Here is a 17,546-nt window from a genome sequence, read left to right as displayed (position 1 = left end):
CTGCCACCATCGTGACATTATCCTCTTTCTTTGCTGCTCGAGCAGCGAGTCAAGTGATTTGTAGAGTAACCCCTAAACGCTCACACCTGAAAAAAATACAACCCACTAGGGGAAAAAGGACCTCTTGCAATGAGAACAAGGTTTAATCCCAAAAAATACAAACATGCGCCAGCAAAGAACTCTGCTACCACAGAGCGCTCTGACAAAAACACCATGAGCAATAGCTTTTAAAGGTACATAGCGTCACAACTGACGTACATCACATAGGTTACAAATCCAGGTGGCTAGTTGGTGTGACCCAATACACATAAATCATGCTCCATACGGGATGCCAGGCGATTGGTCCCGGCATCTTTTGACATCTTTTTCCACATGGGGATCTTCTTCTGTCATCATCAAGTACAGAGACAGTAATTGGCAATTTAGTTACACAATTTATTATTTCTAACCCTCAGAACTGAATGTAACTGTACTAGAATAGCCGTGGCACAAGGCCTCAATTTCAAGATGGTGTCCAACTTCTAAAATAGTGTTTCATTACACACGTGATTCTAATGTTACAATTCACTACGGTTCCACTACAATCCAGCTTTTATGAGTGGTCCCCCTGCCCCATCCATTCTTCCAGCTCTCCTACAGCATCTCCTTCTACAACTGCCTCAACCTATATCACCTCGGGGCTTAGGACTTTCGCCCCTGCTTCCCAACAATACATGTCTTATCCATTTAATTGATTGTAGTGATTGTGTTGTATAAACTGTTTATGCTGAGAAGGCGCATGTGAGGAGCGCAGTGGTGTGAGGTTTTGGCAGAACGTATCCGCTGAGGCATTACTGATTTCGGTGCTGTCGCGACGGGGCGAGTGCTCCGGCGACCGCAACCATGCAGGCCGGCAGGCAGGGAGCATCACTGTCTCAGAAGAAGATCAAAGCGTGACGGAACTGAGATTGGTTCAGCCGCTTCAGATCTTACTTCTGTAACGGTTGATAGGCGCGCAAGTCAGCAGTAAGCGGAGAGGTACCAAGCATTAGCGGAACAAATTTCTTTGATCAGTATCACGCGATACACATAAGGTGAACAGGATACAGCTGAACAGTCAGCGCTCACAGAACATGTGAGAGCATTTTACAGCGAGGTTGCCAGAACGCCCAAATGGGCTATACAGCACATCTGTTGGCTTATATATGATACTTGATATTTTATTTATATCGCGCCCATACACAAGTCTTTCAGAGCGCAAGTAAGTGTATTTTGTGATTATATTTCTGTCGGGCACAGACACCAGTAAAACCTGTTGGCTGAGTGATCAGCAATTACCCGACTCATTGATACTTAAACTGTACATCAGTAATATCATTAAACTGATGGGAACAGGCCCAAGATTCCTGTGTATATAAATAAATAATTTCCCAATAGTGACTGAGCAACATGAGTAGCTCCAGTGAAGAAGGAACAGTTCATGTTAGCCAGAAAAGAGCCCAGCCCAGTATGTGGCAAGTCATTCAAAAAGCTTTGGGAGCCAGTCTGGGACATGGATCCCATCAATTATCCCTGATGGAAGACTGGCTTCAATTCTGACAGAGCATGAAGGAGATCAAAAGATCAAATGAACAAGGGAGAGACAAAGGGGGAAGGAAAAAAGCCTGTAAGGCATGAGAGGCCAAGAACCCCCCACCCCCCACCTCCACACAGGCTTGCCACGAAAGTGTAAAAGCAAGAGAAAGACAGTGAGATCAGGGAAGAAGGAAAACAGGTGGCAGGATAAATCCTCAGAGAGCTTGGAAGAGCAGGAGGATGAAAACTGGCAGTGTCACTCCTCTAAGGAGGTGATATCCTCCAGTGAAGAGGGGCAAAAAAAGGCTCCTAAGAAAAGGAAAAGCTCAGAAATGGAAGAGGAAGGCAGGCAGGATCTCGACCAAGATTCTCTCATACACCCACAATCATCCGAGTGCGAACCTCTGACAAAGATTGCGGCATACCTGAAAAAGCGCCTCAGGACACCTCTAGCAAAAGAAACTAGAAATTAGCTCAGGGCTGAGTGCACTAGGCCACATCTCCTGGAAGGGAACGCAGCAACACCAGAAATAGATGACCGGATAGTCACGTTTATGAGTAGATACGTCAAAGAAGCAAAGAAGGGGTTAAACAGATCCTGGTGTTCATGTCAGGACAAAATGCTGGGTGTGGTAGGACCACTTACCAAAATACTACAGATGGCAGAGGAAGCAAAGGAAAAGAATGAGACCATTGACCCTGCGATTTTGACTGGGTGGGCTCAGTGAGCCATCTGCTTGTTGGGGAATGCCAACAGTGCAATCACTGCAGCAATGCAGAGATCCATTCTTGTAAAAATTAACCCAAAGCTCAGCGAATTAGCCACTTCAGAGGCAGTGGTGGCAGCTAAGGGCAAGCTGTTCGGCGATTCGTTCATAAACGAACTTACGAAGTTTGCAAACACATACGCAGCCCTAGACAAGGCACAGGCTTCCCTGAAGAGGGTATTTGGAAAACACATTTTTGGGAAGAGGCAGGGACCGTTCTGCCGGCCACTAAGCATTAAGCAGGTTCTTCAGAGACAGGAGCCACTGGAAAGAACATGACAGTAGCCCAACCCATTCTTCCCCTCATGGCGAAGAGGCAGAGGAAGGAGCTGGAGACATGCAGAACAGCAACAACCTAACTGAGGTGAGGGCAGACTATCATGCATGAATGTTGAAAGTAGAGATTCCCGCAGTAGGTGGGAGGCTAGCGCGATTCTTAGAGTACTTGCTTGTGTCACATATCTATAGATGCTTGGGTGCTAAATACTGTCCTAGGTTTTCACATAGACTTGTATACCCTATCAGTTCAGCAGAAGTGGCCAAAACCGTTAGTACAAAGCATAGCAGACGATATACGGCTAGATGCAGAAGTAAGAGGTCTGAAGCAAAAGGCTGCCATTGTGCAGATTCCTCAGAGAGTTTCATAAGCAATATGTTTCTAGTGAAAGGGAGACACAAACTGAGGCCAGTTATCAATCTGCGAGAGTTGAACAGCTTCATCGTGGAAAACAAATTTGGCGAGGAGCGTACACCTTACTGGGAGGAAGGACCGGCAGATGCAGACCTGCCCCTTTTTTCTTACATAGAGGAAATCACCCGTGAAAATTTTGCGCAAGAAAAAGAAAAACTGTGAAAAGGACCACATGAAGGTTTCTTTTGTGAAAACGTACAGAACGAAAGAGCTGTGCCAAAAGGAAGTGCAACCTGTGTTTAATAGAACCGTGCCAATTACAATTTCCCTTTAACAACATTACAGAATTGCACAAATGCGATCACCCTTACACCATAGGGGTATAGAAGACAAATGCAAAGTTATAAGAAATATCTTTGTCCTGAAGAAGGCCAGTAGAACAATTTGGAAAAGACACTAGAGATAGTGTCTCATTAAGAAATGTGGCTGAAACGTGTCGATGATCTTGTAAGACTGGAATAAAACAAGTCTTGTTTTGTGTTTGATGAAACAGGAATTGGTGATTAGATTTTGAGAGAGAAATATGTACTAATTGGTGTTAGATCTAACTAATAGACACCTTTTTTTTAAAATCATGACGACAGTGATATCTCACAATATTTTTCCTTTCCCCATTTTGTCTACCCCATTCAATGGCTTGTTTTTTCCCTTGATTGCTTTTTCTTAAATTGTGACTTTTTCTTAATTCGTGACATCTGTTCTGTTGTCAGTTTTTAAATCACTGTTAATTAACACCACTCTTGTGGTGCTGTTGAAATAAAAAAATGTATGTGAAAAATAAAAATGTAATTATTTTGATTATATATTATTGTTTCACTTATGCTTCATGGCGGAGAATTGTTGAAGAAAGTTTCTGGTTAACCACTCACCATTATATGGGCAGAGAGAGGGGTAATCAGTTTTTCTGTTCGCTTTGATGAGTTGTAACTTTTCCCTGTCTAAAACTGATCCCCTGTAAACAAAAAAGCTGGGAAAATACCCAATTTATAATACCAGCTTCATCATATACAGACATTTCAAAATGGAGGGTGTACACCTCCTGAGGGACATTACAACAAGGAGGCTGGCTGGTCAGGATAGATCCCAGGGATGCCTACCTAACGGTTCCCATTGCAGCAGATCAACGGAACAACCTAAGATTCCGCTGATAGGGACAAATATGGGATTTCACATGTACACCCTTTGGGCTGGCATCAGCGCTTTGGTGTTTCACTAAACTGACGACACCGGTGGTGACGTACCTGAGAGAGCAAGGGATGCACGTCTGATCATATACCTGGATGATAATGTGTCAGGGCAAGCATTTGATCAAGGAACAAGTTAAAGCTACGATAGATCTACTAATTACAGTTACGATTTTTGGTGATTTGGGAGAAATCCCCCCTGCACCTGAAACAAACCATGGCATTTCTGGGTTTCATGGGAGATGCGTCACAGGGAATGCTAAGTCTTCCTCTGAACAAAGTGAACAACATCAAAAACGAGAACAGGAATACTGAAAGAGTTGATGTCATTGCAGGAGATAGCCAGACTGGCGGGTGCTCGGCGTCATCAATCCAAGCTATTTTCCTAGGATCACTCCACTATACAGGCCCCTCCAGAGATTGAATATTCCACATCTCAGAATGGGCCTGTCAACAGGAGGCAGGTGGCCAGGGAAAAACTAGACCTACACATCAACTGCCTAGAATTGATGGCGGGCTCGTTCGCAGTGAGATGTTGGACACAGGAGAGAGCACAATGTTGCGTACTCCTCAAGATGGACAACGTGTCCATGGGCAGATACATAAACAGACTGGGCAGCATGAGATCCAGTAGGTTGGCGGAACTGGCAAAGGAATGTTGGCACTTATGCCTACAGAGGAAAGACCCGGTGACAGTGGAATATCTGCCAGGTTAACAAAACGAGATGGCCAGCTGAACTCCAGGTTGCTCAGGGATGCCAGCGATTGGAAGCTGGATGATAGAGTATTCCAAGAGCTGATGGCACGATGGGGTCTGTGTCAGACTGACCTTTTTGCATTGAGGCTTAACAGACAACTGCCTCCGTTTTTCAGTTGGAGGCCGGACCCCAAAGCGGAAGTGATGGACGCATTCCTCCAAACTTGGGGCCCGAACACAGAGTATGTATTCCTGCCATTTTCAATGATATCGAGAACTTTGGCCCAAGTGAGTAGAGAGCAGGTTTCTCCGATTGTAATAACTCCGGATTGGAGGGGCCAAACTTGGTTCCCCAATCTTTTGGAGATGACGCACGACAACTCGATACCTCTACCGAAGAACGAACGGATTGTGCAAGACCCCATGGGAGGCAGCCACCCACTGGTGAGAACTGGCAGGGTATCGTGGGCTCTGACGTGGGGGCATTAGAGGTAAACAGAAAATCGATATCTCCATCAGGAGTAACTTTTTATATAACGAAGAGGACAAAGACAGGTTTGAGAACAGTATCTTGGGAGTCATTTCCGGATCATCCTAAATTATGCCCATTTAGAGGTTTAGCAGCATTCGAAAACATGACAAAGGAACTGCGATCCGCGGGGGTATCTCAATTGTTCATTGCATTACGGGGACCATTTGGGGCAGTGAGCCCGGCAACCATGGCGAGATGGGTGATTCTTCAAGCGGGCATCGATATAGAATGCTATGGCGTGCATTCGGTGATAGGATTGATGGACACTAAGGCTTATAATGTAGGAGCGCTTCTGGAGAATATTATGAAGTGAGCCAATTGTTCAAATGAATCGGCATTTAAGACTTTTTATTTTAAGCCAATCGAAAAAGGTGGCAACGTTGGCGGTAGGTAAGCTTTGAACAAGCATTATCAAAGCCTCCGGGTCTTGACATAGAATTCAGTTTATCAACACTATCGTTATAGAAAGTCATAATTCTATTAAAGACAGAGTCAAAGGATTATCCCACCCTAACAATCGTGAATTTTAATGAATGTTAATGACGTTCATGTCACTGTAATGTATGATTGATGATATGTCACGATTCCCACCCTTCTACAACAGAGTTCTGAGATTTGCTTTATGTTGTAGGTTCCAACATCGACAAGAAACCTTCTGGGCCCTGAAGAGTGGACTGGACTTGGTCAGTTTGCGCTTACCGGTTGGGACGCAAAAGTTCCATAAAGGATCAGCGAAAGAAAGAGGATAATGTCAATATGGTGGCAGTGTTTATGGGACTTGGATTGAGGTCATTGGTCTGCGACATCACGTGTCCAATGAAAGACCAAAGACTCAAATGTTTATGGGAAATGTAGTTTGTTATCTTTGTTGTGTATATATTACATACATGCCAACATTCCGATGCTCCTGTGAGGGAGATTTCATTAGGGAAATCGGGACACATACATTTTCCCATAGGAATGCATTTGGGGCTACAGTTACTTTAGGCGGGATACGTGATAAATAGCAATATGTTTCACTAAGAAAATCGTGAGTCTCCTGCCTAAATTAGGAGGGTTGGCATGTATGATATTATTGCTTGGTTTTATGCTGCTAGAGAAGTAAAGTTGGGAGAAAGCATAATCCTTCGCCTCTGTGTCTTCTATAGAATTATGACTATCTAGAACGATAGTGTTGAAATCTGAATTTTGTGAAATAATTTTCTGCAATACATATAAAAGGGGCTCCACACACCTTTTGTCGTCAGGGCCCTGCAAATCTTAGGGCTGGCCATGTTTGTGCACGTCAAGAACTTGAGCATGACCAGCAAACATGTTTAGACGCTGCTATACTTGTGAATGCTTTAACTTTATTTATTTTTTTATTGTCATTTGGTTCAAACTTAACCTTTAACAAATAGTTGTATAAAATACATAAAGTAAATAACGTTTATACCCAACCTCGCCCCACGTATCCTGTTATATAATCTTATAAAAATCAAGATTGATATAGATCAGAGGAACCAAAGGCACTAAAGCACTTACTGAACATATATTTTGTAGGAGCCAAACCAGCACATAACAGATGCATTTTTTTTTTAAACAGATTGGTTTTAAGATGATTCCGGAGAAGGATATGGAGGGATTTCAATTCAACAGGAAGCTGGTTCGAGCCAATTGCACTCTTCCGGTTGCTTTTCATTTAAATGTAGAAATCCTAAGAAACAACACATCTTTGGTCTCAAGTTCCTACTACGAACATAAGGTTGAACCATTGGAAGGATACGTCTAGGAGCATTTTGGTAGTGACTTTTATAGGTTAAAATGTCAATCCAACGCTGGATGAAGGATTACCGACTCCCCCTAACCCCCAAGTTTCAGGGAGAATAGGCAAACTATTGATACCTAACAAGAAGTGATCCTACCTTGCCTCCTTTAACATTAGCCTGCTTCTTCTTTACATGCCCTGAGTGAGTTACTTCGCGTGTCTTGGGATGTACAAACAACCAATAATATATATTTTGAAAAAACATTGAAAGAAAAAGTATTCTGCCTTGGTATGCAGCTGATCTAAATTCTGCAATAACATACTATTTCTGCACTGAACGATACTACGGAATGCATTTTTTAAGTGCGTTAACATCTTTATTTAACTATGGTATACATGGTTAATTAAAGCAATGCCATTTATGGTACAATAATAAATATTCCTTGCAGCAACCATCTCTTACATGTTTAATGATGTGTTATTTATATAGCGCTTTCGCCAAAGCGATGTATGATAATGATGTGTTATTAAGCAGCCACTTACCTATCTTGCACTATATCCTCTTCAGATCATCTGTTGCCTGTGTGTAAGTAACCCGTGTGGCCATACAGTACTGCTTTTCACGGTAGGAGAGGAACCACTAACCACCCATCCTGTACCAGTCTACTGCTGTAGGTCCTACCTGAGTGTTTGCATCAAGGCAGCCATGACAACGGTTCCAACCAATGAATTTAAGAGGGGAGGAGAAAGGGCGTCTGAGTCAGCTTACTTTCGTGTTCACTTTATTTTAGAAGAAGGACTCAAAATGACAACAAGCACAATCACTGCTCCTGGCGGCCACATTGGAGTGGAAGGGGTGAGGGTTTACAAGCGGATAACGGCGAGTTGGGAAACCAAAGACAGGCATATATGTTTATTCCGGTTTATTGAAAAATAATTTTATATGTGAAAGGTGAACATAATATAGATGTTAAGTGGTAAAATTGTTTTTTTGTATTTTGCCGTATGTTATTAAATGTCAATCATAAAAAGAAAAGCATCCAAACATAGCTGTCTTTGACTCCTCAACTTGGAAAATATATTAAGAGGAGCCAGTGGACCGTAAACTTTGAGTCGTTGTTCAGTTATGCTTCTGCTCATTTTTCTACACAGCAGCCTCAGATTGAAACAGTATACTTTCAACGCAAGATGGCGGACTTGCATGTGGGAGTAGACGTCAGGAGCAGACATAGGAAAGGGACTCAACTTGCTGTAGTTTCTTTCCTGAGCTTGCGCTGTAGCTGAGTCGGCCGGAAGGTGACATTGGTTACTGTTGATGCCGGCGTAATGTCTTCGTTCACCCGAGTGGGGACTGTCCTGAGAAGCGGTGGCCGCTTCCTTGCGGGCGGAACGCTGAAAAGAGTGGGGGAGAGGCAGTGAGTACGGGGTTAAAGGCTGACAGTGACACACTCCTGCAGAAGGGCACAGATCATACACAGTGGAATGAGACATTTTGGGCTGCTGGTTGGTGAGTCTCTAACGAGGCGGCGTGGTATAAATATCGTCCCAAGGACTGATGCTTTCCTGGGGAATATGTACCCCAACGCAATAGGACACAGCTTACCCTTGCCTAGCCTTCTACCATAGCCGAAACGAGGAACTGCCTTTTGCCAGTGGGAACGAGTTCCGTAAACTCTGTGGCACCCACCTTTCCGTGCTGTTCTGGGGATGGTACGCAAGCCTTTTTCAATGTGTGTCCAAAGGTGTTGACGTTCTCTTCCAATGCAATTCGTTTCTTGTGGGATAGTGTGGTGGCTGCTGTTATGTATTCCGTCTATACAGATTACGCCACAAGTCTCAAGTATAGATCAGGATCTTTAGTTTAATTGGAGAAACCCCTGAGGAGGCCAACTCCTTTTCTTTAACATCTTCGTGTATGGTCTCATCAACATTCTGGAACCATACACGAAGATGTTGTCATGGTTACAGAACCTTGTGTGCATGCATTCTTAACATATTCTCACAGCTGCTACCCCACGTCCCTCCTTAACTGCATTTGTGTTCGTCTTTCTTTCAGTAGGTTGGGGGGGAGAGGAGTGGGCTTTTTTGAGAATTCTTTCTTCACCAGCCCCACCACGTGTTACTCCCGGGGTCGCTACTATATTGGCCCTGTACACAGTGAAGACAGGTGTGGATGATGCTCCCCGCCCCACCTCAGAGATTTAGTGATGGTCCATACCTTGTCGCTGAGCCTGCCAATGCTCTGCCTTTCCCCACTTCAGTGCTCTGTGCTTCCCAACTGTGGCCGTCTCGAGGTTGCAGTGTTGCATTCTACCTCAGGCTTCTAGTGATGGACTAGCTACCCCACAATACCTTCACTAGGCGCCCTCTGTGTGTTTCTTCCTTGTCCTTAGCTGGTCCGGTGCCGTGGTTTGTGCCCTGCCCGCTTCCCACCGCGGATGCAACGGAGAATTAATGCTGCTACACACTGTTGTCACCCATGCAAGGTTGCTGCTGTTGTGATCCCCTGCCATCATGGAGACTGCATTCTTTGAACCTTCGCCTGCTGGTGGCCTCCTTGAAGGCAGTTTTTAACAGCACGTGTAGTTAGTGGTGCCAGAAAATGTGACCATATATCTCCAATTTTGTAAAGATTACACTGGCCTCCTCTTGAGAAAATAATTATTTTAAAAATACTTTTAGTGACTTACAAAGCAGTTCATTTTCAGTGTCTTTATGATAAATTGAGAATTATTGAGGGCTCTCACGCTTTCCGTAGCCAGAACTTACTTCGTCAAAGTCCCTAAGTTTAAAAGATCCTCAACTTGAACCAGTCTTTTTCTGGGGCTGAAGTAAATGCTCTTCCAATTGAAATTCGTGTGACACCAGAGTATTTGAAATTTCAGAAAGCGCTAAAAACCTGGCTCTGCAATTCTGTTTAATACTCGTAGGTGACTTAAATAGTCGATTTATTCTGGTTATGATTTGAATCTGTTTTTTCAGAGTGCATTATTGAGTTTATATTCACATTGTGCACTAATATTGTGTTGGGTGCATTTAAGATTCTGTGATTGAAGACAAGGTTTTAAAGAGTTAGTCAATTTTAGGATTTTTACTTTAAAATCTTTTAGGATTGCATACTTATGTTAAGTTGTGCACTGTACATCCGATTCATTGTGTGCACTTTGCAGCTCTCTGATTCACTTTGTGTCTTGTTCGTGGTCGCACACTGCATTTGTAGCAACAAACATGACATTTTTAAACAATGTTTGGTTATAAACTAAAAGAGGGCCTTCAGTATCCTTACAAACTCTCTGACTGTACCCCCTGTAGAACCCCCCCCAATCATGGTTGCACTAAAGACCAAGCCGCCTCGACAGATACACATCTGCATCAAGTGAGCACCACACACCGTGGGTAATAATAAGCAGCGCTCAGATACCTGAGGGTTTGTAGCGCTATATAAAAGCCTAAGCCTAATTATTATTATTATTATTATTATTAAATTATTATTATGATGTGTCTCTACAACAAAGCTGTTAGGAGAGAATCTCACAGCGCCCCCACCATTGATGACATCCCAACATCCTAGTGGACCTATCGGAATCAGTATTCTTCTCAAAAGTAAGACCTCAAATCTGGGTAGTATAATCTTAAATATGGAGGGGGAAAAAGCTACAAAGCCATCAACGGTCACCCCTCCCATGTTGGGCTCAGACCCTAAGAAACAGAGCTTCAGCATCTCGCCGTCCACCAAACAGTTTGATAATGCATTCTGCACCACACTTGCTGCGCTTCATTGCGCCATGAGTGTCAGTAACTACAATTTGTTTTACTCTGCAACAGAAGAACACCTTCAAAGATTATCCAGTGTTTCCTTATCTTCAAGATTGAATTAGAGTCAAATCTGACTGGGTAAATAACATCAAATCGGCTCCATGTCTTCAGTAGGTGTTCGAATTACGCCAGATCCTTGACGTGACCATTAACAGCGTGAGACTCATTCTGAAATTCAACATTATCAGAGAGCCCTGATCAAGCTAGCACAAAGTGGGAATGACCAGAACCCCATCAAACAGCATTTCTGGACACCAAGGACCCACTCCTATGTGACACAGTCATGATGTACTTCGACACAGAAAAACAGACCGAGCTATTGGTGAACGGCAGCCGGCCAGAGATGGGCAAGAAGAAACACCATCCCGTGTTTGCTTATACCAATGGAGCCCTCACACCAACTGAACAAAGATGCTCTCAGATTGAGAAGGAGGTAATTGCAGTGCTCTGGGGCATCAGACACTACCACTATATGTACAGACGCCCCTTCAAAGTGGTTACTGACCACAAGCCACTGTTCCCACCCGCAGCCTCTGGCCTAAATTTGGAAGTGGTTGCATCAACTGCAAGGGTGCGACTTTTCATGGGAATTTCATCCCTAAGCAGACATCCTGGCTAACTTCTCTCTAGAAATCTTTGAGACTCTACAGCCTGAGAGACCCGTGAAGAACTATATACAGAATAACCTTTGATTGTGGAACTAGCAACTCCTCCCCCGAAGTACAACTGATGGATCTAATCATTGAAACTGAAAAAGACAAATCACTAGAAGCCACTGTGTGTGGATGATGAAAAAGATATCCCCCAAGAACATGAGCACACACAACTGTCAATCTGCTTACATCTGTCGGCCATCATGACCAAACAAAGGTCATGAAGGCATTGTGAAGATAATGGCCAGAATTAAAGAGATTGTGTGATTCCCTAAAGACAGCATAGTTGACACATACGCAGCCGCATGCATCATGTCAAGCAACAGGGTAGCGGCCCAATGCCTCCAATCTGCTCTCAAGACTGAGGAGACGAACCCTGGGACAAACTAAGTGGCAACCTGTACTCCCTAGCTGGCAGTCTCTACCTATTGGTCCTTGTCGATCAACCTCACAGTATGCAGAGGTTGAGATGGTACACTACATAGTAGCAGAAGCAATGCTCCACAAGAAAGCTAAGATAATAGAGGGACTTGTTTTGATGTTCAGGTACCTCAATTGTGGAATCGTCTTCCTGCTTCCATACGTCAAGCTCTTAATCTCACCAATTTTAAGAAGGCAATTAAAACTCCTCTCTTCAACCTCAGCCCAGACTAATTTAGTAGGCTTCCTCGGATGCCAGCTCTAGTTTTGAACCTCCTTTTCCATCTTTTCTGTGGAATTTGTCTTGTTATGTTGATTGTGTGCTCTGAGGCCGACGGCATGGGCACTCTATAAAAATTAAAATAAATATAAATACATTTTCTTTTAACAATATTGCAAACCTGATGCTGTAATAAGTTTATAAACATTGAATGCTATTGTGCACCAACATCTATTTAAAACTATCAAAAGCGAAAGACTTTCTGCCTCTGATAGGTATATAGGTGGTTAAACTAGGGAGGCTGCAAAGCAGAAGGGGGGGGGTCACCCTTTATGATCCGGAAGGTCAAACAGTTTTGGTTAAATGGGGAAGTCTTGTTTTGAGTCTGGATCTTCTGGTTCTAAATTTGTCAGCTTCGCTGCTAGACTCAATCTGGCCTTTTTCCTCCCATGTCCAGTCTTCTTGATTTCAATGTAGCACATTATTTTACTCATGTCCTCTTATGTCTTAACACTCCCACGTTTAGCAGGGAGGAAACCGCAATGCAGGGAGCAAAAGTTATGTGCCCAAGATCACTCCACTTTGTTCAAATGTCCGGATTAGACGCCACATGTTCTGATTCCAAAGTCTGCAGCTGAGTCACAAAACCCCATCATTCCTCCATTGTCCAGTTCTTTTGATTAGGAAAAAGCACATTAAACTTTTTTTGGAGTCTTATTTGTAGAACGTATTGGCTGATAAGTAAACGGAAGGACAGGAAGATAAAGGGGCTGATTCATGGAATTTGCACTGAAAACGGCGATTTGTGCGCCTTATGCCCGCAAATCCCTGTTTAAAAAATGGGGATTTGCGGGCAGAATGGCGCACAAATCCCCATTTTTTTGGCGCAAATAATTCCATGAAGCAGCCCCAAAGTGATCACATGGTTTGAAGGGTTCAGATTTTCCTCTGCAGACACATTTGGTACGTGTTCCTCCTTCGTGTACTGTCTACATTTACCTGGGGGAGGGTCAGGGTAGCTAAAGAGAACCAACTTTATTCCTCAACATCCACTGCACAACGTACATAATTGAAGGAATAGAGGTTTTGACCTTGGTGCCAGCAGTCTGGTCGAGTATGCTCCATTTCCCCCAGTCCATATTGTTAATATGTTTATCCCAGTCATGGATATGTATTATGGATAGAAGGTGAACTTGTTTTCAGATCTGTGCATATAGTTGATGCACTGATTATGTATGGACTAATGTTATCCAGCGCCAGATTTTCCTAAATTGAATAAAGTTTGATTTGTTCCCAAGTGTGTAGTTGGGTTTTATTTCACACGCCTGACGTGTTGTGTTGCTGCCGCCTCAGTAAACTCTTGGAGGCGCTATATTTTAAATTTAACATTTCTCCCCTGTTAAGGCTTTGCTGCTGGGTAATATCCTCACTTTCTTCTGGTGTCATGCAGTTCAGAGCCACGAAGAACCTCATGTCAATAGGGAGCATTGACCACTTCTAATGTTACCCAGAGTAAATAAAAAGGGTTGCATTGCCAGTCCTACCCTATATCATTATCTGTAGGGCGCAGTCATGTGGGTCTCATCAGCTAATGCACGTATACATGGACTTGAAATGTAGAGTTTGTTTCATAATTTAAAAAAACTTTAAAGATCCTCCTTAAAGTTCCTTAAGATGGTTTTGCAGAGGGAGTGTGCATAGCTTAAGGCTTGGATGACTGACACACATCCCATCTGCTCCAGGAGTACAGAAGGTATGCAATGCCCTCAACGGGGGAAATAAGAGCTCCTGCAACTTAGGGAACCTAATGCCTAAAAAGCTGCAAGCCACCTGGCACTGCTGTGGAGATTTCTGACACTAGGAGCCCTTCAAATGTGGCGGTGTGGTACCCCAGTGCAGCAGCCCTATGTGGCAAAGATAGCTGTGCGAGAGGCAACCAGCCCATTCATTTAGGAAACTGGTGGCTGCACTCTCCTCAACTCTGCTGAGGGGTGGTGTGATGACCACCTGGTAATGCACAGCATTGTTTCTGGGATTTCCCACTCTGAAAACAGCCTCATGAGTTCAAGCGGCTGGACTGAAAGCGCTTCATCAGCTTTTCCTTGCAAAACGACAAGTGGCAGCTCTCTCCTGTGCATACATTGTCAAGCCCTCAGATATGGGTTCCCCTGTCACAGAGTTTGGTTGGGAGTGGGGGGGGGCAGTTCATTCGTGTGTGGTCAGCCCGCCATTGTCAGAGAATATCATGGCCGAGTGGAATGGAGGATTTCTTTGTGCCCTGCTCAGTATCCTTTAGGGGTCAAACTTGAGACATGAGGGCATCTTGCAATTGGCCATGTATGCAACCAGTTGTATTTGTGAGGTCCTAGTTGAAATCTCAGCATTGCACCAGAAAATGGGTGTGTTCTTGAGGAATCTGGTTGCGTTCTGGTCAGTCAATTGGGAACGGTGAGCAACATGCAGGAACATCTTTTCAGGCAAATGGAAACGGTAACAACACCAATGAACGGAAGACGTTCTCTTTTGAGGAGGTCCTGGAAAATCTGACCGTTTTAAGCGATCCTATGGTGGACTCCATGACCATCCTGGTAACCATAGCTGCTGATCTGCTGCGTGCTGTGAGGATGCTGATTCTGGGGCCTCTTCAATACCGTGCCAGATGAACTTAAGTGTTACACCCTGCAGTCATGGCTGGATACCATTCTGGACCTGGTGGTCTATGCGGGCAGTAATGCCATCATAAAAGTGTTTCTGTTGGAGTGGGCGGATGGGGTCCTACCAAAGGCTGGGGGGGGACGGGAGTAATGATACTGGTTCTGGGGGACCTCAGTTAGTGAGCTAAGTTTTTGTTACTTCAGGAATGGGCACTTTTTATTTTTCCTAGATTTAAAAGATGGGTTCTTGGCCAGGAGGAAGGTTTTAGTGGACAGTCAAAGACATTGGCAGAAAGAGCTTCTTTGGGAAACATTGAGAATTTTAACTGCACATTTTAGCAAAAATAATGGCTCGAAATGGTATGAATTATGTACATTTAGAAAGGGGAGCGAACAAAGCTACATAAATCCTATTGCCTTAAAACATGAAAATCGTAGCTTAAAAATGACAAGATGTACATGTTTCTTTAAATTAGACAATTTCCTCTCTAAATAGAACTCTGAATCTTTGCATCTCCTGGGTAAGTGACATTTCTGTTTTGTCATCTGTATGCCCTGACAAAGCACAGCATTGACATTTAATACAAGCACCCAGAAATACCTACCACTATGCTATGGAAATATGCTTTGAAATTTACAGTACAGCTAATGTTGGTGTCCACATCTAGAGAAAACTCGGATTGGGAGTGCTTTTCAACACTCGTACATGGGGCTGGGCGATCGATCGATATATTTTCCAAATCGATATAGGATGAGACGATGTACTATTTTTAAAACATTTTTTATTTACATTTTTGTATTTACACAGCTGTGTGTATTCTCAAACAGGAAGAGGAGCCAGGTATTTGCACTTTATTTTGATCAGTGTCTTATAGATAAAGGTGTTTGAGACATTTTACATGTAGTTGGCGGCTTACAACTGAGCATTTAACCTACATAAACAATATCAAGATATATATTGTATATCGCCACTCAGCCCAAAATTAGCAAGATGCCTTTTCTTGCCCAACGCCTAGCCCTACTTGTATACTTCCTATATCGCTCAGTTTGAGTTGTTAGGATGATGCCTTGTATCAAAATTGTTTTAGCAAGATATTGTTTTAAATAGTCACATACATGTATACACTGTTTTGCTTAATCCACTTGCTTAGTTGTCCATCCAAATGATCACTTTCTCTTCATGTCTGTTTGTTTCCCTCTGTGCCATTTCCCGAGCCTATAACAATTCCTGTTCTTTTTCTGCACTACCTCCAAACCTCTGATGACGTTAATTTCCAACATTCTCAAACCATCTGAGCAATTACCCTATTCTTCCTTCATTACACCCTCCAACCCTCTGATTGCATTCTGTTCTTTCACTAGATAGTCTACCCTGCAATTCTCTGAAGACCTTTCGTCCGCCATCTTCCAGTCTTCTGATAACCTACATGTAAGGAAACGCTGAGATTTAAGATGGTCAAAGGATTAGAGGAAAACGTGAAAGGGCGACTGAGTATGTGAGAAGTGGGTTGAGGAAGAACTGAGAATGTTACATACTCTGTTATGTTATCATATCTTGTAAAGCGCACGGTCGCCCAAAGGTACTCTGTTCGTCCTTTCTCCAACCCTCTTCTTGCATACTCTGTTCCTCCTTCACTATGTTCTCCAGCCCTCTTGAAATTTGATAGACTTTTTTAATTTGAAGTATCAATCAATATTAATTACTGGAGGCCGTTTTCTCTCAACAGACATGGTGACTGTCTGTTTTCTTTCATTCTTGATCTCAACCTCTTGTTAACATAACCCTGACATAACTGCAAATGTGCAGGCCAATTGAAGCTTTTTACATGCCTATGGGAAAGCTGCTTCTGGTCCCTTCTACATTTCTAGAGAAATAGAAATATCTGGCGTACTTCTAGTTCGTTTTGTAAATTCTGTAGCATCCCATGCTGTCCTTGTCCGTTCCACCTCACTTGGCAAAACGTACTTGTAAGGCTTGAGCAAATTTTGTCACATTTAAAACTAGCAGGCAAACAAGCTTGCACAGCTCCAAACAAATCACAATTTCAATTGGAAATATCTCCTTTTTAGCTAATGGAGAATGATTTGGCAAGTTCGAGAAGCAAGAGGTTCAACTAGCGGGCATCAAAGTAAGGATTTGACTATTGGGAGATAAAAGCAGTTTCTGGGTATTCGGCATCACTCAGTGAGCAGGCTCTACCTCTGGGAATCCAGGAGCTGTTCTGTAGCATTCTACAAAGTAACTCCCATAGAAGTTGCATAACTATTGTTTTTCCTATTATATCTTACCGATTATGCTTCAAATGCCTTCTAGAAGTGTCCTAATGTGCATTTATAGAAATGTCACATGAGTATGTTGCATAGCTCCAGATGGCCTGGGGAGCCAAATGTTGCTCCTGGTAGCTGTTGGGGTCATGCCAGCGAGGATCTTGTAGGCTATAACCAGGAGCTAAATATTTCCCATCAATTATGAACCCTGTGCTAATGTCGAAAGGTTTACATTTTCACTACTCTTGAATTTCCCGAAGTGAACATAACAAGAGTCTTGAAGCTGTGACGAATCCAGGCAGATTGTCACTGCTCCCCAAGCGGGAGCCACCCCTTTGGGTCT

General features: G+C 43.3%; 1 protein-coding gene across 2 annotated transcripts in view; it reads right to left on the bottom strand.

Annotated features, from left to right (window-relative positions):
* LOC138513728 (peptidyl-prolyl cis-trans isomerase G-like) overlaps positions 1 to 7,883 on the bottom strand; it is a 400,359-nt gene extending 392,476 nt beyond the window's left edge. For both annotated transcript variants that reach the window (XM_069628805.1, XM_069628807.1), the window contains exon 1: positions 7,716 to 7,883. The gene's annotated coding sequence lies outside the window, so the exon portion shown is untranslated. The remainder of the gene's footprint in view (positions 1 to 7,715) is intronic.
* Between the last annotated feature and the right edge of the window lie 9,663 nt (positions 7,884 to 17,546).

Source organism: Ambystoma mexicanum, chromosome 12 (assembly GCF_040938575.1).
Source record: "Ambystoma mexicanum isolate Mex_15411 chromosome 12, UKY_AmexF1_1, whole genome shotgun sequence".
Classification (NCBI taxonomy): Eukaryota; Metazoa; Chordata; class Amphibia; order Caudata; family Ambystomatidae; genus Ambystoma; species Ambystoma mexicanum.
Note: the sequence above shows the minus strand (reverse complement) of the source record. Positions and strands in the feature narration are given on the sequence as shown.